This window comes from Leguminivora glycinivorella, chromosome 6 (assembly GCF_023078275.1).
Source record: "Leguminivora glycinivorella isolate SPB_JAAS2020 chromosome 6, LegGlyc_1.1, whole genome shotgun sequence".
NCBI lineage: Eukaryota > Metazoa > Arthropoda > Insecta > Lepidoptera > Tortricidae > Leguminivora > Leguminivora glycinivorella.
The window spans coordinates 12,770,541-12,796,608 of NC_062976.1; the positions used below are offsets into that span (position 1 = coordinate 12,770,541).

The following is a 26,068-nucleotide window of genomic DNA, read 5'->3' on the forward strand; positions in this document are numbered from 1 at the left end:
AGCTTTTTGCATTCATAAGACGATTTACTGTGGAAATCCAGTAGTTTGTTTAATTTATAATAAAGAATAGTGGATCATATGTTATACTGTGAGTTAGCAAATTTAGTTCTTGTAATTTAAAAAGATTAATTACCAACATCGCGTTTCGCCCCAATGGCGAATGACGTGATGTAACGGAGTGTTGGTCGGCGAAGGCTCGATCCACCCTGGAGCGACTGAAGGGCCGTCGTCTTCAGTACTCATTTTAGCAAGCTGAGGTGCGGACGCCACCCGACATATACCGCCCGTGAAGAGTTTACAGTAGCACGTGTCTATTAGGCAATGAACGTGTGTGACAAATAAAGTGTTATGCACGTTTTAATGAATACTTTCAAATGTTGTAAAGGAAAACTTACCTTGAAAAGTTTTGTGGAAGTTTGTGTGAAATAAAAGTCTATAGGTGAGTTTAAAAGTTTCTATGTAATATATAAAAATGTTTTTGTTCCTAATTTACAAAAAAGTTTTTTGGTATTAGAGATTAGTGGCAATATATACTATAAGAATTTCTAAAACTGTAGAATTGCAGATGCAAAATCGGTGCGCACTACAAGGTTTGCCAGTTATTAACGTTCAAAAAATTTTCAATTTTTTTTTATTTAAAAATTAAAACCAAACATACTGAAATAAACAATTAAACACTGTTATAAATGATGATTCAGTGTGTCTTGGAATGTCTACAAATTTTCATCATCTAAATATCAATATACTTAATATGTATTAATTATTAATATAAAATTCATTAATTATAATATCAGTAAAAATGAATTGCGACTTTTTAAGCTAGGTATTTCTCAGAATAAAGGAAGCGCGCGACTCCTACCCAAAATATTATACTAGGCTTAACATACATTTTGTTAATATTAGGTATATTATTAATATTATACAGTTTTGTACGGACATGTAAACTTCATTGGAAATATCATCACGATTGTTAACAAAAATACATCATTTAGATATTTATTTCACACAATATTTTTGTTGGAATCGGTCTCCGTGAATATTGTATTCATTCCCACAAATCCAATACAAGTCAAAAATTATAGATGAATGAGTAAGTACTAAATTAAATGAATAGGGTATTGTCATTAAGTATTTAAAGAAGTGCTTTAAATACATAATATACATTACAAGAAGGGTTGCTTCCGTGATAGGAATATTTTTACCTTGCTAACGGAGCGACGGAAATTCATTTCGATTTGGACGCGCGACCATAATAGGGTAATTTCCGGCTGTCAAGTAAAATTATTTCGCTTAACAATAAGCTCGTATCTAGAGCTCAAATTTAATTTAATTGTTTTTCGTGTTAATAACCATAAATCTGTAAGCGATTATTTGATGTTAAATGTCTTTCAATTCGTTCTTACAACCCCTTAATTGCTAAAAGTGGCGCTGAAACTTGAGCAGTTTCATGTACTCTTCATATCCTTTTTGACATTAACACACCGGCTAATTTACACAAGTAATGACTGAGCATAAAATCGAATGAGGTGAAATACTATTGGGTGGAATTCAGATTGCGTAGAATTGCGAATAGGAAGAAACTATACTGTACACAAATAATGACCGTGCACAATAGCGCATGAGGCGAAATACCTATTGCGTCTAATTCGGATTGCGTAGAATTGCGAATAGGAAGAAACTATTCTGTATACAAATAATGATTGTGCACAGGAGCGAATGAGGCGAAATACCTATTGTGTGGAACTTAGATTGTGCAGAATTGCGAACAGGAAGAATTGCAGAATTGCGAACAGGAAGAATCGCCACTGTTCACAAGTAATGACTGTCCACAATATACCTACCAAAGTCATTATAAGCGTGATGCCGTTCAGATTTAAGGAGTTCCGTTCTGATCTTCATCAGCAGTTCCACTGAACCAAATGTCACTGTTCTGGACGTAAGTGCATGCTGTTCTTATAAAAATACCAAAGTCACTATAAGTGTGCCGTTCAGATTTGAAGAGTTCCGTTGTGACCATCATCAGCAGTTCCACTGCACCAAATGTCACTGTTCCGTACGTAATTGCATGCTGTTCCTTTAATTTAAAAACACAAAATTCACCATATGTATGCCATTCGTATTTGAGGAGTTCCCTCGATTTCTCCAGGATCCCATCATCAGACCTGGGTTCTGATAAAAATAGGACCAATCTGTATGCATATGTACCTATTCCATAAAAAATAATTCAAAATCGATCCAGTAACGACGGAGATATCGTGAAACAAACATAAAAAAAAAAATAAAAAAAAACATACTAGACGAATTGAGAACCACCTTGCTTGAGATTTGGGGCGGCGGTTAAAAAATGACGGACACCACCAGTGGCGAATCCGGCCTTCGTCACTCGTGGTGTCCATCATTTTGTGACGGGGTGCACTGAGAGAAATTTGCATTGTGAATTTAACAAGTTCGACTTGTTGCGGTTTATCCGTTTGAATCAGCCAAACGTATGTTTAAAACAATATGTGTCAGGTTGTTTTTATAAAATCGACTTGTTGATTCAAATATATTGCCGATTCAAATGACAAGTAGCTTGTTGTTTGAACCAAAGAGCACGTAGGCGCTATTTTAACCAAAAAACTTAATGAACGAACATGAAAACTGGTTGTATTTTCTCTCAGTGTGGCCTACCGGGGTTCATGGCGTTAGCCCGGATTGCTAAAGACGCTGGTTCGAATTCGGCTTTCGCGGCTTTCGCCACTGGTGGTGTCCGTGATTTTTTCTTTAATATATGACAACGATTTGATTTTTAACATGATGTTATATTGTAAATATGGTGTTATATTGCACGGCGTGAAGAATTCTACATGTCAGTCGCAAGGAACGAATAAAACTGAACTATAAATAAGACTTGATACTTATGTTCTAAATTCAAATTTCAGTAAAAAGTCTTATCAAGTTCTTCATTCACGTAGATTGTTGACCAAGGGGATAAATGGCACTTATCCCTTAATTCATCGTTCAATATTTGAAATGCCTAGGGATCGCTGGGTAAAAGGCATGATAACAGTGTTTGCATCGTTTGGGACTGCTGCCTAATGTCTATTAATTTGTGTGGTAAATGGATGTCGTATCGTTTTAGCAAAATTGATGGAAGTTAATTGAAGTGGATAATGATTATATTAAATGACAAAATCAATAAAGGATTGTATTCACACTTGAATTATCTGTAACTCGCTTCACCCAAAAAGATCGTCTGGTCTGGACGCCCGTTTCGGGTTATGTAATTTATAGACTAAAATGAGGCATCAGTATTCCGACTGGATGGACGTTAATACATTTTTATTATCTACATGCACATCATAAAATTTCTATAATATTATGCTTAGGAACGTTTAAGCAAATGGCCTATATTAAGAAATATGATATCGGCAACGATACTTTAATTAGTACATTCGAACGTTCTGTCCAAATAAAGGAGCATATTTGCTATTGGAATTCATCGAATAGTAATTTGTTTCGTTTCAAATAGGTATCCAATGTTTTAAAAACAAACTTTACAGTCAATCACTAAGTTGATACGAGTATACACCTCTTACCTGAATTTACGCTATATCTGATCATATTATACGAAACTTATTATATGGATGTATTATGTATACAACTGTACATAATTAGGCATTAAAACACTATCTCAGTATTTATTTTCTTTCTTAGGCTAGGTATTTTACAATATGTATATAAAAATAAAATATAAAAACATTTACAAAACAATACAAAAACATATAAACATATTATGAAAAACCTAACCTAGGGCACAGATTAATAATAAGTTACTCTAGGGTGCCGCCAGCAGCGGGGCAGGGCCCAAGCTGCCGGTGGTTAGGGCTGCAGAGAGAGGAACCGTCGAGCTATCCGCGCTGTGTCCAAGATCACCGCCTTCTGCATCTGGCCCTTGATCCAGCCTCCTAGCGAGAGTCTCTTAAGATGTTGGTCGAGACTCTTCGCTATGAGACCGTTCGCTGAAACGACTATCGGAACAATGATCGTTGATTCAACATCCCACATGGCGGTTATCTCGTGAGCCAAGTCTAGGTACTTACTGGACTTGTCCTTCTCGGCTTTCACGAGATTCTCATCATGGGGGATGGTGATGTCAACGAGCACTGCCCGGCGTTGCGGTCGATCTATTATCACAATGTCAGGCTTATTGGCTACAATAGTCCTGTCAGAAAAACACTATCTTATTATTAAACTCGCCTTATGGGTCAACAACACTAGCGTTTTAATGTCTCGCACAATCACATAAATAACTATTAAGTAATTATCATCACTTTCATAATAGTATGATAACTATTACTAGGGTTCTGTACCAGAAAATGTTCAATACTAATCCTTATGGTACGACTCTGTCCGTCCGTCTGTTATATTTGAAAATATTACAGGCCTAGCCTAGTTTGGAGTCCACCGGACATTGCCTGTGTAACATATAAAACTTTGTGATTTAATTAATACATTGACTACTTATGTTAATTGTCTTGAGAACTACGTACCTACTTTATCGATTGAATAAGGGTCGGGCAACTCGGGCAGTCTGCCATAGTCAAACTGACCCTATGGGATCGCACAACAATGATCTAATACAAAATTAAATTGCCCTACTTGGTAACTGTTAATAGGGGTTCTAGGTCAAACAAATATAAAGTTTTTGTTTATTTGTGGTGAACGTGAACTGCATTAAAATCTTATTTTGTTAGTGACATATTATATCCGCGTCACGTCTCACTCACGAATAAATAAGAACGAGTGAGATAAGTGAGCGAATGGTAACATAGTGAGACGACATTGATTTCAGTTTGTAAGTTCTAATACAACTGGCTTTTCTCATCGATGCGGAAGAGAGATAGAGAAAGAGAGAAAAAAAGCGAGTTAGCTACGATAAAGCTCGTGATTTGCAGCTTGTTTACGCACCCTCAATTAGCTAACTAGTGGTTCGACCGAACTTACTCGCATTCGCCGCGATTTACCGCTCACTCTTTTGATTTAGGTACCTACAACTTAATTAGACCAATGATGTTTACTCATATATTAAATTTTATCGCTACTCGTAAACGGAGTAGGTGCCTACTCTTCACAATAAAAAATATTAGTATGTCATAATTAATTATTTAGGAAGCAAATCGTGCCTTTAGAACTAAACCGACCCAACTCAACAGTGATTAATTTCACCGTTAGGTCGGTTAAGTCGGTTTCGTTCTAAAGGTGCGAAGTACTGCTACTCGATACTACTATCGTCATGTTTACAATTTTAGAAACTAATTGTCTGAGCCAGCGAAAGGTCTTCTGCAAGCTGAAAAGCTTGAGCAAAACTGATTTCGTTTGTACCTACGCCGTTTTGTCCGGCTGCTTGGTACGTTACATTTCTCAAACGATTGTGCTAAGATTGGAAATTTTAGAAATATTTCTACTGAAAACAACGAACTCTTTTTATTTTCATGACAAAGAGAATGCCAATCATTTCCGGACCATTGGGTTACGTTTTTAAAACAACCTTTTAGATAAGTAATTAAATTTTATAACGAACTATTAAATAAGAATGATTTCTATAAAACGTCATTGTACTGAAATATGAATTTTCACTTATCAGCCGTAATTTCCGCGTTAGTACTCACAACCATTGAACAGACAACAAACTTATGATCACGAATACTTTCTTGCAAAGTTGCCATATGTAGTAAGTTCACTCATAAATCGGTAATATACCTATACTTTTCAGACTCCTGTACATAGCTCCATATCCCTTTAACCAAGCCGTTTCTATTCAAGGGAAATGTAATGACCTTAATAATACGTTCACCAGCCCCTCTAGCACAACTTGCCTTGTCGCGCGCGAGTCCATACTTGAAGTCGCGCTTTATGTATGGACTCGCGCGCGACAAGGCAAGTTGTGCTAAAGGGTCAGATTTCGTTAAGTTATCACGTTACAATTTCTCAGAATTCGAATTAAAAACATCAAAATGCCGTGAATTTCTTGATTGTCTGAATTTGAATGTAAGGAATTCGCTTCCTTCGTTCGTTAATTGTTTATATGGCTTATTGCCTTTTATAAACGACACTACGTGAAAGGGATAAATGATAACATTGATAACTTAACTAATGGAGGCGCTGTGGTGTTTCAATAAAGTGGCGGGTAGCATAGGCTGTTGTTGTGGATGGTGAGCGCACCCTGCAGTCAATAACTGAACTGTGGTTTCAATATAAATCCCCATGTAACTTTAAAGTGAACACAATACAGACCCGTAAGTTTTTTATGAATAAGGTGGATCATGTACAATACTTTTAGTAGGTACCTTACAATACTACGAGTACACATTGACATAAATGTGATAGTTTCACGTGTTGAGAGAGACTATTCTTGTACCCGTAGTTTAGTACCTGCAAACCTTGCTGACACCCGTGATTCCTAAATTAATAACGAAATTAGTTTCTTTGAGAGTCCAAATACTGCCTAGACATATTGACATTTATTATATGTAATTAACGTAGAAATTACCTTCGCAAATAAAATATTTCATTTCCAAGATTTAGCGTTTGTAAGTCGCTGAATATTATTTGTAGATTGAAAACGTAGAATTAGGTAATGATTTTAAACATTGAAATAACTCGTTTTAAAATAAGTTACAAATTTTCAATTACTCTGTGAAATTGGATAACTGATTTATCGAACGAAGGCTGGCAAGAGGTGTGAGTGGTGCGACCCGGCACTAATATAATGTAAACTAAGTAGGTATTTTTTGGTAATTGTGTCGGTAGTAATTATAGCGTTTATATAGGATACATAATACATAAAATATGAGTATTATTTTGTGATTATTAGTCTATTACAGATTTAGTGTCAATTTTATATTTTTTACAGTTTGCATGACAGCAATAGTATTTTTTTTAATTTATTGGTTTAAGTACTAGAAAATACCAGTCCCGCCAATGAACGAGGAGGTCATTGGACGGACTATGGGTTCTTAAAATTTAAAAATTAAGTTTGATATATTAGAAGGGTCCTAATAAAGTGTAATAATATAAAATTTATTTAATTTCCGGTTTCTAGGTGAGATTTGGTGGGCGGATTTTAATTATAAGTTTTCATTCATTTATTATATATAAGTAAATCTGAAGTATTTATTTTGGTGAACTCGTAACACTGAAAGGGCAGATTTATAAATACAATATATAATTCTACTCTTGGCACGATTGTTCCCTAGGTCAAACTTAGCCTGGTAGCCACGAGATCGTGCGTAACTATTTATCCCTCTAAAATAAGAGGAAAGAAAATGTCGGTTCCGCTAGACGCCATCTATTTTTAAACTCCGACGCAAAAACGACGGGGTGTTATAAGTTTGACGTGTCTATCTGTTTGTCTTTCTGTATGTGTGTCTGTCTATGGCATCGTAGCTCCCGAACGGATGAACCGGTTTAGATTTAGTTTTTTTTGTTTGAAAGCTGAATTAGTCGGGAGTGTTCTTAGTCATGTTTCATGAAAATCAGGCCACTGTGTCGGGGCTTTTTTTTAAATTTGAATTTTGTGGTTAGGTTATTCTTTTAGAAAATCGGATGTTAATGTTGACACTGACGTATCTAACCACATACCAAATATTTTTTCTGTCCACCGGTCGGAAAGCATAAAATTTAAGGCTGCTGCGCTAAACGCTTCGAACATTGGTCGAACAGAAAAATAGTAGGTATACACACCTTTGGCCAGTAAAGCCTTTGCCACACATAAAGCGTTCTGTTAGAGTAGCGGAATGTGCGTGCAATCCGCGCGCAATCCGCTCGCAATCCGCGCTTGTTAGTTCCTGCCGGCGTCCGCTGGGCGCAACGCCAGCGTCCGGCGAACCACTATCAATGCGCTCCGCTGACGCTACGCTCTCAAAACACGCATGTGAACTAAATAAGAAAGCCTCATAGCAATATACTTGCACAAGGATTCATTTACATAGTAGGTCTGGTACCTACAACTGAAGGTCACTGCACCTAAAGCAACACTGAGCGCCAAGCGATGAATATTTATTTGCCAACGACGTGGTACAGAAATAATCTGATGTAGTGCGAAAAGATTTGCCATCGTATTGTTACGGAAACGTACGAACGTGTCATGCTATTTCAGTCAGTCTCAGCACAAGATGTACTGACATTGACTGAACTAGCATGACAAATACGAACGTTTCGGGAATTAACAAAAAATAAAACCGCCTTCAAAAATAAGCGCGTTACAAAACACGGAGAAACTAAAAAGCCAAAAATAATAAACCTTTCAATTCAGATTTCTTATCGTATTGCAATAAGCTAAACATCCAAATTATAAACAAATCAATTATTTTTGTAGTCGGTACCAGACCTGTTCGTCGCCTTGCTATTGCCTGTTTGCCCCACCCAACCATACACAGGCTGGTACCGACTCCAAAAATAATTGATTTGTTTATAATTTGGATGTTTAGCTTATAGACCCAGAGCCCAGGCCCGCCAGACCTTCCTCAAATTCTCAAGGATGAAATTTTGGGACAATGTAGAGTTCATATCGGCGGTTAATGTGTGCATATTTTCTAGTTCGGCCCATTGGCCAATTTTTTGCTATCAAGTGATGAAGATGAAAAAAAAAAGTGCTTACTTTCCTTAAATTCTCAAGGCTGATTTTTATATATGTGTTAGAGCACGTTGTTAGAAATTGGTTATCATCAATGCCAGACCGTTTCCGCCGGCCATAACTTTTACCAGACGCGACAAAGTTGGCAAAAAACGACTCTAACTTACCTCATTTTCTCAAGCCTGATTTTGATATATGATACGCAGGGACCTGTAACTAGACCATTTGTAAGCAGCCAGACCAATCGGATGGACCCAACCATCCGCCAGACCGACTTAAAGTTTCGATATGAGCATTAGTAGAATTGAAATATTCTGGGTCTATAAAAGCTAAAAACTTGAATTTTCTACATTAAGCTACGTGTATATTGTATATTGTATACTTGACGTAATAAGCGACTTTCAAAATTTTACTTCTAAGGAAATAAAAAAATGAAAGTTTATATGTGGTGCAAGATTAATTTTAAGCTATGAATTTTATTTACACTGCGTAAGTACATGTGTATTTTATTATAAATATAACTTTTACCAGACGCGACAAAGTTGGCAAAAAACGACTCTAACTTACCTCATTTTCTCAAGCCTGATTTTGATATATGATACGCAGGGACCTGTAACTAGACCATTTGTAAGCAGCCAGACCAATCGGATGGACCCAACCATCCGCTAGACCGACTTAAAGTTTCGATATGAGCATTAGTAGAATTGAAATATTCTGGGTCTATAAAAGCTAAAAACTTGAATTTTCTACATTAAGCTACGTGTATATTGTATACTTGACGTAATAAGCGACTTTCAAAAATTTTACTTCTAAGGAAATAAAAAAATGAAAGTTTATATGTGGTGCAAGATTAATTTTAAGCTATGAATTTTATTTACACTGCGTTTACGTTATTTATAATATAAAATTCAATTCGTTATTCAAGTTTTTAGCTTTTATAGACCCGGAATATTTCAATTCTACTAATGCTCATATCGAAACTTTAAGTCGGTCTGGCGGATGGTTGGGTCCATCCGATTAGTCTGGCTGCTTACAAATGGTCTAGTTACAGGTCCCTGCGTATCATATATCAAAATCAGGCTTGAGAAAATGAGTTAAGTTAGAGTCGTTTTTTGCCAACTTTGTCGCGTCTGGTAAAAGTTATATTTATAATAAAATACACATGTACTTACGCAGTGTAAATAAAATTCATAGCTTAAAATTAATCTTGCACCACATATAAACTTTCATTTTTTTATTTCCTTAGAAGTAAAATTTTTGAAGTCGCTTATTACGTCAAGTATACAATATACACGTAGCTTAATGTAGAAAATTCAAGTTTTTAGCTTTTATAGACCCAGAATATTTCAATTCTACTAATGCTCATATCGAAACTTTAAGTCGGTCTGGCGGATGGTTGGGTCCATCCGATTGGTCTGGCTGCTTACAAACGGTCTGGTTACAGGTCCCTGCGTATCATATACCAAAATCAGGCTTGAGAAAATGAGGTAAGTTAGAGTCGTTTTTTGCCAACTTTGTCGCGTCTGGTAAAAGTTATATTTATAATAAAATACACATGTACTTACGCAGTGTAAATAAAATTCTTAGCTTAAAATTAATCTTGCACCACATATAAACTTTAATTTTTTTATTTCCTTAGAAGTAAAATTTTTGAAAGTCGCTTATTACGTCAAGTATACAATATACACGTAGCTTAATGTAGAAAATTCAAGTTTTTAGCTTTTATAGACCCGGAATATTTCAATTCTACTAATGCTCATATCGAAACTTTAATTGGTCTGGCGGATGGTTGGGTCCATCCGATTGGTCTGGCTGCTTACAAACGGTCTAGTTACAGGTCCCTGCGTATCATATATCAAAATCAGGCTTGAGAAAATGAGGTAAGTTAGAGTCGTTTATTGCCAACTTTGTCGCGTCTGGTAAAAGTTATATTTATAATAAAATACACATGTACTTACGCAGTGTAAATAAAATTCATAGCTTAAAATTAATCTTGCACTACATATAAACTTTAATTTTTTTATTTCCTTAGAAGTAAAATTTTTGAAAGTCGCTTATTACGTCAAGTATACAATATACACGTAGCTTAATGTAGAAAATTCAAGTTTTTAGCTTTTATAGACCCGGAATATTTCAATTCTACTAATGCTCATATCGAAACTTTAAGTCGGTCTGGCGGATGGTTGGGTCCATCCGATTGGTCTGGCTGCTTACAAACGGTCTAGTTATAGGTCCCTGCGTATCATATATCAAAATCAGGCTTGAGAAAATGAGGTAAGTTAGAGTCGTTTTTTGCCAACTTTGTCGCGTCTGGTAAAAGTTATGGCCGGCGGAAACGGTCTGGCATTGATGATAACCAATTTCTAACAACGTGCTCTAACACATATATAAAAATCAGCCTTGAGAATTTAAGGAAAGTAAGCACTTTTTTTTTTCAACTTCATCACTTGATAGCAAAAAATTGGCCGATGGGCCGAACTAGAAAATATGCACACATTAAACGCCGATGTGAACTCTACATTGTCCCAGAGTTTCATCCTTGAGAATTTGAGGAAGGTCTGGCGGGCCTGGGCTCTTGATCTATTATTGCAATACGATAAGAAATCTGAATTGAAAGGTTTATTATTTTTGGCTTTTTAGTTTCTCCGTGTTTTGTAACGCGCTTATTTTTGAAGGCGGTTTTATTTTTTGTTAAAAAGTTTATTTATTTGTTGATTTTTAGTGGTTCCTAGTGATATTATATGTATCAGTCCGAATACATGTACCTACAGTAGTGAAAGAATTATCCTTAAACTCCTAACCATTGAGGAGTTGACCTTCCATCATCAGCTCAGCCACATAAAATTATTACCATCAGACGTAAATACTGGTGTACCTTTGAAAAATAGACTAAAAACATTATATGTGCCTATAACATTTGAAGAGTTCCCTCGATTTCTCCAGGATCCCATCATCAGACCTTGACTTGGTGCCAATGGGACCATCTCGGGGTTATACCGGTTCGATCAAAAAAAAAATTTTGAAAATCGGTCCACGATTCTCGGAGATATCGAGTAACATACATACAAAAAAAAAATAAAAAAAAAAAAACATTCAGTCGAATTGAGAACCTCCTCCTTTTTTGAAGTCGGTTAAAAATACAAAGGAAACCCTTTTTGTACCATCGGCAACACTGTTAGCTGTACATTTGTAATATTATCCTTATTACAAGGGCATAAAGTCTACCGATGGTTAGTTAAGGGTGTTGCTGTTAGTACTAACACTGTTGTAAGCGGTGTTGGTCGCACGATATGTTTTTTTATCTTTAGAACTACTATTTTAAACAAGTGAATAAATAATCAGTACCTTTAATTTATTCGGTTAAAACTATGTACCTATTCCTTCAAAGAAAAGCGACTGGCAACATCAAATGACATTCCGCACATAGTTCTGAAAAACTCATTGGTACGAATTCGAACCCTCGACCGCGATTGAAAGTCGCACGCTCTTACCGCTAGGCTAAAAAACTTATTCATTACAGATGGTATTGTTTTACGCACTAGTGTGAGAAGTGGTTCATTATATGTCAGGTCGAAACTTCGGAGGGCCATCTGTATTGAAAAACGTCGTACGATACACGTGCGAAAAGGACATTTGTAACTCGTGTCGATTTAAAACACTCCCTTCGGTCGTGATTTAATTTATCGCCACTCGTTTCGAACTTATTTTTTTCTGCACTTGTATCGTAATGTACTATAATATCTGTATTCTGTAGTAAGAAATTGCTTTTTCTACTCGTCGACTTTAATCTGTCAATTAGGACACCACAGACTAAACTATATTTGCCGACTTTTCAGTGTGTCCAACACTGAAAAACACTTAGTCAACTATAATATTTCATTACACTTCACTTTAATTAACTGAAAAAATTTCAAAAATAGAACTTCATACAAGTTCTATACTAATTTGCGATACCTGGCAAATTTTTCTGCATCAAACACATTTTTTTTTAATCTATCGCGTTATCGACCAATCAGAGACGGTTATTATAAACAGTAGGTTGCTAGGTAATTCGATGTTGATACAACGGTGAACGACGCTATTAACATTAATTTTAACTTGAATGATGATATTTTTCGTCCATTGATGATGAAAATGATGACTCATAGAAGAAGTATTGTATACAATAGTGATATAATTAAGCTTTTCACTCTCGTACCGTACTATTAGGCCACTCAGCAAGCTTCGTGGCCTAAACATGGTACTCGACTGAAAAGCTTTGTATTATATCACGATTGTATAATAGTACATTACGATACAAGTGCGTAAAAAAGGAAGTTCGAAACGAGTGGCGATAAATTAAAACACGACCGAAGGGAGTGTTTTAAATCGACACGAGTTACGAATTTCCTTTTTGCACGCGTATCGTACGACGTTTTTCAGTACAGATGACCCTCCGAAGTTTCGACCTGACATATAATGAACCACTTCTCGCACTAGTGCGTAAAAAAAACACCATCTGTACTGAAAAATACTAATTATATTTTGCGAAAGCTGCTTTTATTTTAAAGCAAGTTTAAGACGATACGGTAGGGGTCAATTCTCCATACAAACGCTCTCGACTATTTCCTCCCTGGTTTTTGAAGATAGAGCAATGATTTTTTCAACACAGATTCTTATTATTTTTATCTGTGTCGGACCGTTTTGATTTTTTTTATATTCTGCTTTTTAAAGATTCTAGAGCCAATCAAAAATTTCCAAAAACGGCCTTTTTCATTGTGGCGCAAAAAAAGGTGTGATACTCAAGATTGGTAACAATTAACCAAAAAAGCTAAACGGTCCGACATAGATTATTTCATTGTTATTCAGATTCTCAAATTTCGTTCCGATTGATTAAGTTTTGAAGGAGGAAAGAGTCGAGAGCGGAACCTCGATTTTAAAGATTTTTTGAAATATCTTTTGACTGAGTTGTTCTTAATGGACAATTTTTTTTCGATAAATCTAGTTAATAACACTTGTATATTTAACTAAAATTCCCAAGTTGAAAGGGGGGCTCCTTTCCATTTCAGCATTTTCGCTACCGTATCCTCTTAATTTGAATTTATGTTGGCAATCTATTTTAAAGTAAAAGATATGGTTGACAGCGACGGCGGCGTGTCCATCGCGGTTACGTGTATCCACCTAGCAATATTTCGTGACATCATTTCCAGCTGCCTTTACAATTTCACCGATTTATCTCGACTCTGATTTAATCGAAAATGGTAACAAATTTTGATTTAATAAACGCTGTTTAAAGTTAGTTTTAAATAATTTTAGATAAGGGTGTTTAGTTTGTTTAGTGATGGCAGGTGGGCTAAAATGTTAATGGAATGGTGGCCGCTAACATTATGTAAGAAGTGCCTGGCATCAACGACGACATCCGAATAATTGCGGGTCACAACTGGATGAGAGCCCAGGTCCGGGAGAAGTGGCGTACTAGAAGAGAGGCCTATGCTCAGCAGTGGGCGATAAAGGGCTGATATGATGATGATGATGAGTTTGTAAATCGCTGTATTGAATTCATAATTTATTGTTTTCAATCAAAGTGAACTTAAACTTATATAGCGATTAAACTTCGACGTTTGTTAAAGCTGAAATAGTACATTACGATACAAGTGCGTAAAAAAGGAAGTACAGATGAGCCTCCGAAGTTTCGACCTGGCATATAATGAACCACTTCTCGCACTAGCGCGTAAAAACAACACCATCTGTACTGAAAAAGGGTTTTTCAGTACAGATGGTGTTTTTTTTACGCACTAGTGTGAGAAGTGGTTCATTTCATGTCAAGTGGAAACTTCGGAGGGTCATCTGTACTGAAAAACATCTTACGATACACGTGCGAAAAGGAAAACCGTAACTCGTCTCGTTTTCCCTTTGGTCGTGTTTTAATTTATCGCCATTGGTTTCGAACTTCCTTTTTTCTGCACCTGTTTCGTAATGTTCTATTTCGATACAAGTGCGGAAATGCAGAGCATGATATGAACTGAAGTAAAAAGCGATGCTCTGACACGACCGAACCGTAACGAGAAAAAAAACTAACCGTCACGTGTTAACATATGCAAGAGTTATTATTCAAAAGGCCGAAGATTGATGAGGTTGGAGGCCCTGGGGAGTCTGAAACTCGAGCGCGAACAGATACATCTGGCTTAAAACTAGAAAATATCATAGACAATTTACATAGTATTCTGGATTATGTAGGTACCGATCTTCACTATCGTTTATGATTTATTTGTTGTTTAGTTTCGTAATTCTTATTTTTAACCGCCGCCCAAAGCTCAAGGAAGGTGGTTCTCAATTTTATTCGTCTGTGTTTTTTTTTTATGTTTGTTCCACGATATCTCCGTTGTTGCTGGACCGCTTTTAATTTTTTTTTATTGTATCTATATGCGTACAGAATGGCACCATTTTTATCAGAACCCAGTTATGATGATGGGATCCTGGAGAAATCGAAGGAACTCTTCAAATCTGAAAGGCATACATATGGTGATTTTTGTGTTTTTATAAAAACAGCATGCATTTACATACGGAACAGTGACATTTGGTGCAATGGAACTGCTGATGATGGTCAGAACGGAACTCCTCAAATCTGAACGGCGCACTTATAGTGACTTTGATATTTTTATAAGAATAGCATGCACTTACGCCCAGTAAAGTGACATTTGCTGCAGTGGAACTGCTGATGAAGATCAGAACGGAACTCCTTAAATATGAACGGCACACTTATAGTGACTTTGGTATTTTTATAAGAACAGCATGCATTTAAGTTAATTTAAGTCCAGAGAGTAGTTAGTTTAAGTCAAGAACAGTGACATTTGGTGCAGTGGAATTGCTGATGATGGTCAGAACGGAACTCCTAAAATCTGAACGGCACACTTATAGTGACTTTGGTATTTTTATAAGAACAGCATACACTTACGCCCAGTAACGTGACATTTGCTGCAGTGGAACTGCTGATGAAGATCAGAACGGAACTCCTTAAATATGAACGGCACACTTATAGTGACTTTGGTATTTTTATAAGAACAGCATGCATTTAAGTTCAGAACAGTGACATTTATTTGTTAGGAGATATGTTCTCTTTCTTATGTTTGCTAAGCATATTGAGTTTTCAAGTCAAATGTTGTCAAGCTCGATTTCTTATATTCGGATATCGGATTCATGAGGAATTGAGGAAACTTCTCAAACCCTAACGGTACACGTATATTCATTTGTGTTCCCATCAAATACCTACACATTTCTACATAATCCAACATTCGCAAGTACCTTTCACCAGAACCCCAAAAGCGGCGGTTTTTTTCTTAATTTTTTTTACATGACTAATCTGTATTTGTCTACCTATTCTGTGCATTGATGTTCTAGGTATCTTATTAGCGTTAAAATAGGTGCATTTCAATATGAACGTCATGCATATTATATAAATGGTCGTTATATCACGACATTTCATTCTGACTATTGCAACCGAGAACGTTTAAATGTGTACATTGTTTCTATGAATAAACAAGTTGAACGCGTGACTAGTGCAACTGCAACTACAGTGGCAGAAACATGCACAATATTAACATAATAATGTTACATAAATCAGGCAACGTAATTTTAACAACACTATTAAATATTGTTCCCTGTGTGGAGACGGGTAAAGTAAATCACCAACCCCTTTCCTCCCGTGGGTGTCGTGGAAGTCGCCGGTGACCTGTGAGATATTGGGCGAGGATAGTACCCTATCACTGTAGGTAATAGGTAGGTACCACAGTTTCGTTCATTTCGACCTCTTCAGTAATTGTTAAGAAAGCTAAGATTTTATGTGCTCAGCCTACCCTCTTTGGAAATTCTGGCCCTGTTTAAGTATGTATTTAAATTAAGTAGGTAATAAACAAGAAAAATCTGAAATGGCTAGCCGGCTAAATATGCACCAGAAATCAAACAATTGATTGTCTCCAGATGGCTTCCTAAAACAAAAAGTACGAACAAAAAGCAGCCAGTAGGCCTAGCACATGATGGCCGCGGGAGTATGTCGCCGCGAGATAGATGCCACGTCTTCTTCTAACCGTATTAATGACATAAGGACGGGTAGTCTATCTCGCGGCGACATACTCCCGCGGCCATCATGTGCTAGGCCTACAGGGAGATTTGCATAAACGAATTTGAGAAAATTGAGATTCAAAGAAAAACAAAAAAAAAAACATAGCTAACGCTACTTTGAACTTCGTGCAGTGCGCCTTTTATGTGCTCGGCTTTTTCAAAAGATACAATAATCGGTCATTTAACCGTAAATTCTGCAAGTCATTTAAAATCAACCCGTACAGCGGCCATATTTCATTTATAAAAGCCTCCATGTATTATATCCCCCACATAGTCGGGAACATTTAGAGTGCTTGCTGACACTGCTTGTGTAGTCTGAATTCATCGTAGACCGATTGAATTGATAATGACGGGGATTGGAAGTAATGGTAGTAGTGCATTTTCGAAAAAAATATGTTTTATTGGTTTAATGAAAGCAAAGCGAGGAGGTAGAGCTAATTAACTCTATACAAGGTGCTCGCGAGGAACCCGCATAACTTGAACCACGCGTTTCTGAGGCCAAAAGAAAGAAAAAATGTAATATGAATTTTAACATTTTACGCAAAAAAAAAATTTATTTTTATTTTTTTTTTACTTTTTTGGACGTATTTTCACATAAAAAGTAATTTTTATCCATAAAGTTGGCAATTAAAATGAGTTCCTTAATTTATTTTTCTAAAAACCAAATTTTTTGGAAGTTTTTCTTGTCACATTTTGACATCTATCAACGACTACTGTGAGACTATGCTCCACAATTGCGCATCAGCGCCGTTAAGAAGACCTTTTCTATTGAGTAACAATACGGAAATGTTTTTTTTTTAATTGGCAATAACTCTGAAACCAGACGAAATCTAGAAAAGTTTATATGACATTTTAGTCTTAAAATGTGACCAAGAATATGCCGTTAAAGTTATATGGGTTCCTCGCGAGCACCTTGTATATGTATGTGGTAACTTAAATATGCACAGTCACATCAATAGCACATACCAAACGGGAACCCACTGAGTGACTGACTGGGGCTGAGTCCCACGGGAAGCTCAAGAGGGCTTGTGTTGTGGGTTATTATAATTATAAAAATCAGAACTAATATTTCTGTTCATCACACTAATAAATGGCCTTACCGGGATTTGAACCCAGGTCCGCAGCTCAGCAGGCAGAGTCACTACTATCCGCTAGGCCAGACAGGTTTTCAAGAATACCTAAAAATATGTATTAAACTCCCACTCCCACTCCCACTTTCCCGTGTGGTGACGGGTTAAGAATTTCACCACCCCCTTTCTTCCCGTGGGTGTCGTAAAAGTCGACTGTGGGATATGGGTTAAATTGTGGCGTAGGCGAGAGGCTGGCAACCTGTCACTGCAATGTCACAATTTGGATTTCTTTCAACCCCTTTTTGCCAGGAGTGGCACTGAAACTTAGTAGTTCATGTGCTCTGCCTACCCCTTTATGGGATACAGGCGTGATTATATGTATGTATGTATGTATTAAACTTTTGCTCCTGAATAATCGCGTTTGCGAACGTCATCTTAGGCCTGCGGCTTCCTTTAAACCAAAAATTTCCTTTGGCAGAATTACTCTTTGTGGTCCTGAGATGTTATTTCTATAATATTATTAAATGGAGCAACTCAATTAAAAGAGGGGTAGCTGGATGTTAGGAGGAGGTGACACGAGCCTGCGAGCTAATTTATATGCGACTAAATTGGTATAAAATGTGCCGTTTTTCCGCACATGTGCGCGAATGAAGGTATTACTCAATAGAATAATGTCAAGCTAAGTTGGTAGCGATTTTAACAGCCTCACCGCAGATGTGGTTTTAAACGTTAAAATTGTGATGTTTACTTAGCCCATAAAGCGGGAGTAACGAAATCGTTGCCAAGTTAGGTTTGTCTGACTTTATCAATCTGACAGTTTCGTGGTGGGAATGACTCAAATGACGTTTTCATCACCTTTGCTGTTTAAAGGTCTCATTGCGTCTACGTGTACTGAAGAATAATGTACTATTTTGTTCCCAAGGGAATAATGGATTTAGTTTTAAAAATTAATACAAACCGTACAATACTTCAGGCAAAGGATGTTTCAATCAGCCAAGAATTTTTGTTGCACAATGGCACTAAACCTCCGCTCACCTTACTTATTTACTTACTTACTTGACTAATCAACAGTATAGTTAACCCCCCTTTAAATATACCCCTTAAATTTGGCCTTGTGATCGTCTAGCGTGAATAAGTAGAACCCTTCGATGTGAACCGCGATAACTTAGATCCTTTAATGAGTATCAGCTGTATTTTTGACTAATATTTAAAATTTTATTTATTTATATTTTAAAGAAGAATAAAGGTTATTGTAGCATAATAATATAGTGATATAGAAGAGTATTTTATCATATTTAGGCCTAGAAAGTTATATGTGAGAAAATTAATGACGTAATGAAGAAAATTTTTAGAATAGAAGTTAGTGAGTGAAACATACATGAAATAAATATTAAAAAATATTTTGTTAATCATCCACTACGCCTTATTAGTGGTCCTGATTTGGGTACGAACTTGCGATGTGGAATAGGACCCCTGACCTGATCAAACCACTTTATCAAGATCCTAAGCAAGTAAGCCTGAAGGGCTATCTATCTACGAACTAACCCCCTTTTTGTTTTGTTTCTTTTTCCCTAGCTAAACCCCCCTTTTCCCCAATACTGCTAATAAACCATAACTTCTCGATCCTTCTAATGTATCATCAAGGCTCCGAGTAGTTGCTACCACTGAGAACGAAGTAAGTAAGTCTAGTAACTCCTTGAAGCTTTTGACTTGTCATCAGTGGACGGCGCTCGCATGCCACTGGGCCCTATAACAAACTTATGCTTTTTATTCCAAAGTATAGTTTGTTTCCCTAACCAACTTGATAGAATTTACCTTGAAAAACTAGTTAGCAACACTCACTGGCTCGATGCTACACGAAGAATCAGAAATTGCTACCACAATTATTAATTTCACTCAAATAAGTTAAGTAATAAGAGGTTTTATAAATTACCAGTTTTACCACATATATTAAGATAATAAACACCACATTTAAAGTCCATTTAAACCATATAAATAGTAGTAGTTAAATTATTTCTCCACAATACACGTTGACCAATTATATTCCAAGACCAATCATAAAAAAACTCTACTTTCATAGAAATAGTGTGTGACTTTACCCTATTCCTATCGTTTTCCCTACTCTAGCATATCTGAAACACAGACCGTCACTTACCATAGATCTTGTGTTCAAAATATGCACAAGTGTATCCCTACCATAAGCTGTACAGTTCAGCCAGCGAAGCTGAGATAGGCAACCTATAGGCTTGTGTTCTTATCCCCCCCTCTGCTCTTGCCCGCGGGCTAGGGTAGCAGAGAGTAGATCGCCCTATCCGTGTATATATCCAGTATTCTAGGACACACCAGTACCAGCCACATGGGAGACCCAGCTGCGATCAGACTTTACTCTGATATGGATCGATCACAACCAAAATCTCCAGCGACCAACGCCAGCATGGACCAGAGCACCGAGTAAATAAATATATATATATATAGGACCCCAGCCTCAAATACTGCCGACTTCAGTGAGCAAGGATTACTCCTAATGTCTTTCGTCAATCGTGAAAGTCCTCACTTCCATCTAACAGTTGGACTCTTTGAGACCGGTGAGAAAATACGCTTTTGTAAGTATAAAAAAGCGTCCAAGCCCTCCACTTGGAACAAAAAGACCCCTAAACGCCTCTTATTTGACACCGTAAGGGAAGAAGCGCCTAGCCGGACAACAGTCTGTCACAAACAATGATCTGGCTTATAACTTTCACAAAATAACCCCATAGAAAATTACTAAATTCAATTTTACTGACCAACTAAACAAACGAGTGAAGTTTCCTTTACGTGCTATAATCTAAGCTTAGTTTTGCAAGAATTACTCCCTACAAAACCAAACACAGACTTATCTCCAAGCTCCAGCCATACATCGACCCAGTCTTTGTATTGCTTGACGGCACTCAAGAAACAAAGCACAGAAAACTTCACTATACACATTAATTTGAATGTAACACTACACTATAAATAGAACACTAAAATAACCCCACAACTGACAGTAAAGCAATTCCACCATAGGTCTAAGTTCAACTGTACGACGATATTGTCCCCGCACAACCAAACAGAGACACAATTTCAAAGTTTACAATCACTTAGAATAATTTCCAAGTAAAAACAAACAGAGAAATAATAGCAGAACAACTTCACTCACCAGTATAACACACGAAAGCCAGAGACACTGTTAGTCTTGTAGATATTTTAAGAATGACGCGCGTCGGCTCCCTCCGACCCTTTTATAGATTCAAATGGCGACAGAATTTGGCGACAAAAAAGCGACAATTGAGCGACAATTGAGCGACAACTGAGCGACAATTGAGCGACAATTGAGCGACAAAAGAGCGACAAAAGAGCGACAAGTAACAATGGATAGCCGCTAAATTACATGCATAAGAAAAAGGTCATAACTATTTTGTTTACTAAGTCGTACGCCTTAGGCATTAATGTCCAAGACAGCTCAGCACGTACGTTTTTGCTTCTCAATAGTAACATCTGCATGACTGCACGTGTTCCAAAGTGATATAGGAATAATTTTATTGATACCTAGTTAGCGACGAAGAGTTATGTATTGCGGTTAGTATAGGTATGCAGATATTTTTTTGTTAAAGGGTTTTAGTTAGTTTTGTAGATCAAATACGCAGTAAAATATCATTTTTGTTTCTAAATGCTACATTAAACACATCCAGAAAGTATACTACTAATCATTATCAACTTTCATGACCTGTGATTGAAATCAAGACATAATATCGGAACGCTACGCAGCTGACAACTGTCAGTGTCAGTATTCCGTCCATGTGAACGTAGTTTGTTGATAAATACGTTTTTTCCAACCTGTTTTGCATCAAATAATAGTGAATTTGATGAGTGAAAACGTGACTAAACATGTGATAAAGCTTCAAAGATATTATTTGTCAAAATATCCAATGAAATCCCAAAGGAAATATGCACCAAAAAGTTGGTCAAGGATAAGTTGATTCACCGTAAGTTTTATATGTAATAACGAGTCATTTTCCTCGTCTTAGACGCTTGTTCTGTTACAACAACCAAAATTTTACTATTAAGCTATAAAAGATTATTATACGGTATAAAAAATGCATTTTATTTATGTTTTACAATTATTTCAGTGTGATTTGCATTTATTTCGTAAATTTTACTCACACAATTTACAATCTGACAATATGTTCTCGACTCGCGCTTGATCGCGTGCATGCGCGAGGCGCCCACCGTTCCCTTATTGCAACGGAGAGTACAACAGATCAAAAAAATATTTGAATAAATGAAAAATAAGTAAAAATTTAGTTCAATTATATGATTTATATGCTTTTTTGAACATTGCATTTAATTTATATGCAGGATTTTCGTGTTTCTTTTTGTTCAAAAAGTGTTTGTTATCAAAAACAATGGATTTAATATGAATAACCTGATATAAGTAGATGAAGATACACTACTGGCCGCAACGCCACCGTTGTGTTGAAGGTTTTGCCTTATGACTTTTTCCTCTGTATTTTTCTCTCAAATGTGATGAAAAACATTGTGTGTAACTCAGGAGGTAAGGATATTAAATACTCGTGGCTATATTCATATATCACGACACTCTTATTTATTGACCCCCTTACCCTCCCTTACCTCCCTTGTTGCACAATGTACTATTAAATCCTCAGGACAATTTTCATTTACACCACATTTACACCATAATAGGGAACTTGACTGTGGTGAAAATAAAATATTTTATAACATGCACGAAATAAAGCATCACATAATTATAAGAAAAACGTGGACAGAAGTTATTTTTAAATCTATTTTCTATTTAATAAGTCAGGGAGAAATATATAAAGTAACTGAGTTGACCGTGACGTCACTCAACTCGATTTCATATTATATACTAGCTTTTACCCGCGGCTTCGCCCGCGTAATAAAAGTATTCATTAAGATTTTCATTTGGATCCGTAGGGACCGTAGGTTTCTCTGTAGGTATATTTATCTGCGATTATTTCGATTGCACATAATACTTTTGCTTGCAATGATTGTAGAAATATTACACATCGACCACAGCGTAGGTAATTCTATATACGCTGGGGAAACCTTTATAAACATCCCACATAGCCCGTATTTCGACACTATGATCGGTGGGTAAAAAGTACTTTTTTCTATTATCCCTTACAATTTTTTACATTTTGCTTATACTTATCGCAAACGTAATCTTCAAGCAAGCAAACAACGATCGTCTTAGAGCACATTGATTGTAAGAGACCGCCGACCGATTATCCGTATCCCGCTAACGATACCCATATTATCCGTATCCGTATCCGTATCGCTATCGCTATCGCTAACGCTATCGCTAACGCTATCGCTATCGCTATCGCTATCGCTATCCCTATCGCTATCCCTATCGCTATCCCTATCGCTTTCCCTATCGCTATCCCTATCGCTATCCCTATCCCTATCCCTATCCCTTATCAAGATGTTTAATGATATAACACTTTAAGTTCTCGCGCTTTGTACACATATTTAAAGTCACATACAGGTCGAACGCGATTAATTAACATTATTTTTACCTTTTTTCCCAACGTTTCGGCCAGGTTGCACTGGCCGTGGTCGCGGAAGACTGACGTCCCAGCAAAATGTCACCGGAGATGTAAACAACACAAAACTACCCGATCTTAATTTATATAAATGTTCGGGGTAGACAAATAAATATAATCTACCCGCTTTTAGTTAATGTTTATTTCCCACCATGTTTATTTTAAAGGTAAAAATAATGTTAATTAATCGCGTTCGACCTGTATGTGACTTTAAATATATGTTTAATGATTTCGTATCAAGTGCTAAAATATAAAGTTTCATGGTTTTATCATTTAAAATTAAGAAATCCCATACAAACTTTCAACCTCTTTTTCAACCCCTTCATCCCTTTTTGTCGAAATAAAAAGTAGCCTATGTTCTGTCTCAGGGTCTAAAGATTGTCTGTTCCAAATTTCATCAAAATCGGTTGCGTGGTTTAAGCGGGAAAGCGTAACAGACAGACAGACAGACAGACAGACAGACAGAGTTACTTTCGCATTTATAATATGCATATATTAGTATGGATTAGCAAGTCGTTCAAATTCATTTTGTCAGTTCTTAAAAAAAACCGGCCAAGAGCGTGTCGGGCCACGCTCAGTGTAGGGTTCCGTAGTTTTCCGTATTTTTCTCAAAAACTACTGAACCTATCAAGTTCAAAACAATTTTCCTAGAAAGTATTTATAAAGTTCTACTTTTGTGATTTTTTTCATATTTTTTAAACATATGGTTCAAAAGTTAGAGGGGGGGGACGCACTTTTTTTTCCTTTAGGAGCGATTATTTCCGAAAATATTAATATTATCAAAAAACGATCTTAGTAAACCCTTATTCATTTTTTAATACCTATCCAACAATATATCACACGTTGGGGTTGGAAGGAAAAAAAATATCAGCCCCCACTTTACATGTAGGGGGGGTACCCTAATAAAACATTTTTTCCATTTTTTATTTTTGCACTTTGTTGGCGTGATTGATATACATATTGGTACCAAATTTCAGCTTTCTAGTGCTAACGGTTACTGAGATTATCCGCGGACGGACGGACGGACGGACGGACGGACAGACAGACATGGCGAAACTATAAGGGTTCCTAGTTGACTACGGAACCCTAAAAAGCTGACTTGACTAGGAGGCAAGTAGCCTATTGAGACAATTAAAAAGCAATTATTTTTGAACATAAAAGTCTGAAAAACATTGTGTTAATTCAAATATATTTATTTTATTGATTTTTCTGCAAAAGATTTTAAATAAAAAAATATTTGTCTATTATATTTCATTATAAACACTTACCTATTTTATTTTGGACCGAGAGTGAGTGATTTAAACATCAAATAGTAGTAGCCCTCAAACGAAGTGACGACTGATGCCATAAAACCATTATAGGCGGATCGTCAGACTGGATTTTTGCCCTATAAGTTTTGACAATTCTAGAGTTGGAAAAGTGATGCTTATAGGAAATGAGATATATTTACAAGCATATTCGTAAAATATGGTGAAAAGTTAGAACGTGCTTTAGGTATAAATTAGGTATTTGTATATTTTTACTTGTAATTTTCGAATATTGAATTAAAGTACAAGGATTAAGTTTCGTCGTTCATAATATGTATAAATCTTTATACTATTAAGTTTTTAGAAATTTTTGATTTGTGCTTCTTTGTCAAACCAAAATTTGCTTGGCATTTTGTCGATATTGAATTAAAGTTTGAAAAATCCACAATAATATCTTTAAATGTATAGTAAGAACACGTGGGAAAAAAGGTAGAAAAAATAGTTTTGTGCTTTAAAAGTAATATACTTTTTTTTACCTGTAAGGCCCAATATTGAATTAAAGTCCGTAGAGATAAGTCTCATAGTGCAAAATAATATATGCAGCCATATAATAAAAACGTAGAAATATCTGCTATGTGCTTGCATGATAATAAAGATATTAGTAAAAACTATTTTATAAGGCGCGAAATTCGTTGGTGCGCTTAGCCGTACCGTGCCGGCGGCGCGCTCCGCCGGTTCGCTGACCTCTCCCCGTCCCCCGCTCTTCCTCATTACCCGTTGTAGGCCCACAAGTTCATGTTTTAAATTATTATTTGTTTGGTCCACGTACCCGGGATGGTTAAAGGTTCGGTAAATTTAATTTAATAATAATTTCGTAGCACTTGTAAGTACTGGTCGATCTATGTTTTTCTTGTATTGATTATTAAAAATAATGTATCCAAATATTCCAAAACTTAAAAAGTAAATGTTAAACTATTTATTAAAATTGTATAAACATAAGTATTTAGGTTAGTGAGTGAATTGTGAAGAAAAACATATTTATAAGTAATTTAAAACTTCCTATCAAAATAAAACTTAATGCGTCAGCTAAATAAAATAAAAATTGTAAAATCTATATCATAAAAAGAACCGGCCAAGAGCGTGTCGGGCCTCGCTCAGTGTAGGGTTCCGTAGTTTTCCGTATTTTTTTCAAAAACTGTTCCTACCTTTGTGATTGTTCAAAAGCTAGGGGGACGCACTTTTTTTTCCTTTAGGAACGATTATTTCCGAAAATATTAATACATATTATCAAAAAACGATCTTAGTAAACCCTTATTCATTTTTAAATACCTATCCAACAACAGATCACACGTTGGGGTTTGAATAAAAAAAAATCAATCAGGCCCCACTTTACATGTAGCCACTTGACAGTCCTACGATAACATAGTATCCAAA

The 26,068-nt window shown here is 36.2% G+C and overlaps 1 protein-coding gene across 1 annotated transcript in view; it reads left to right on the plus strand.

Annotated features, from left to right (window-relative positions):
- The first annotated feature begins 200 nt into the window (after positions 1-200).
- The window catches only part of LOC125226853 (trissin receptor-like), a 270,614-nt gene continuing 244,746 nt past the window's right edge, over positions 201-26,068 (plus strand). Inside the window, exon 1 of the mRNA XM_048130987.1 lies at positions 201-439. The gene's annotated coding sequence lies outside the window, so the exon portion shown is untranslated. The remainder of the gene's footprint in view (positions 440-26,068) is intronic.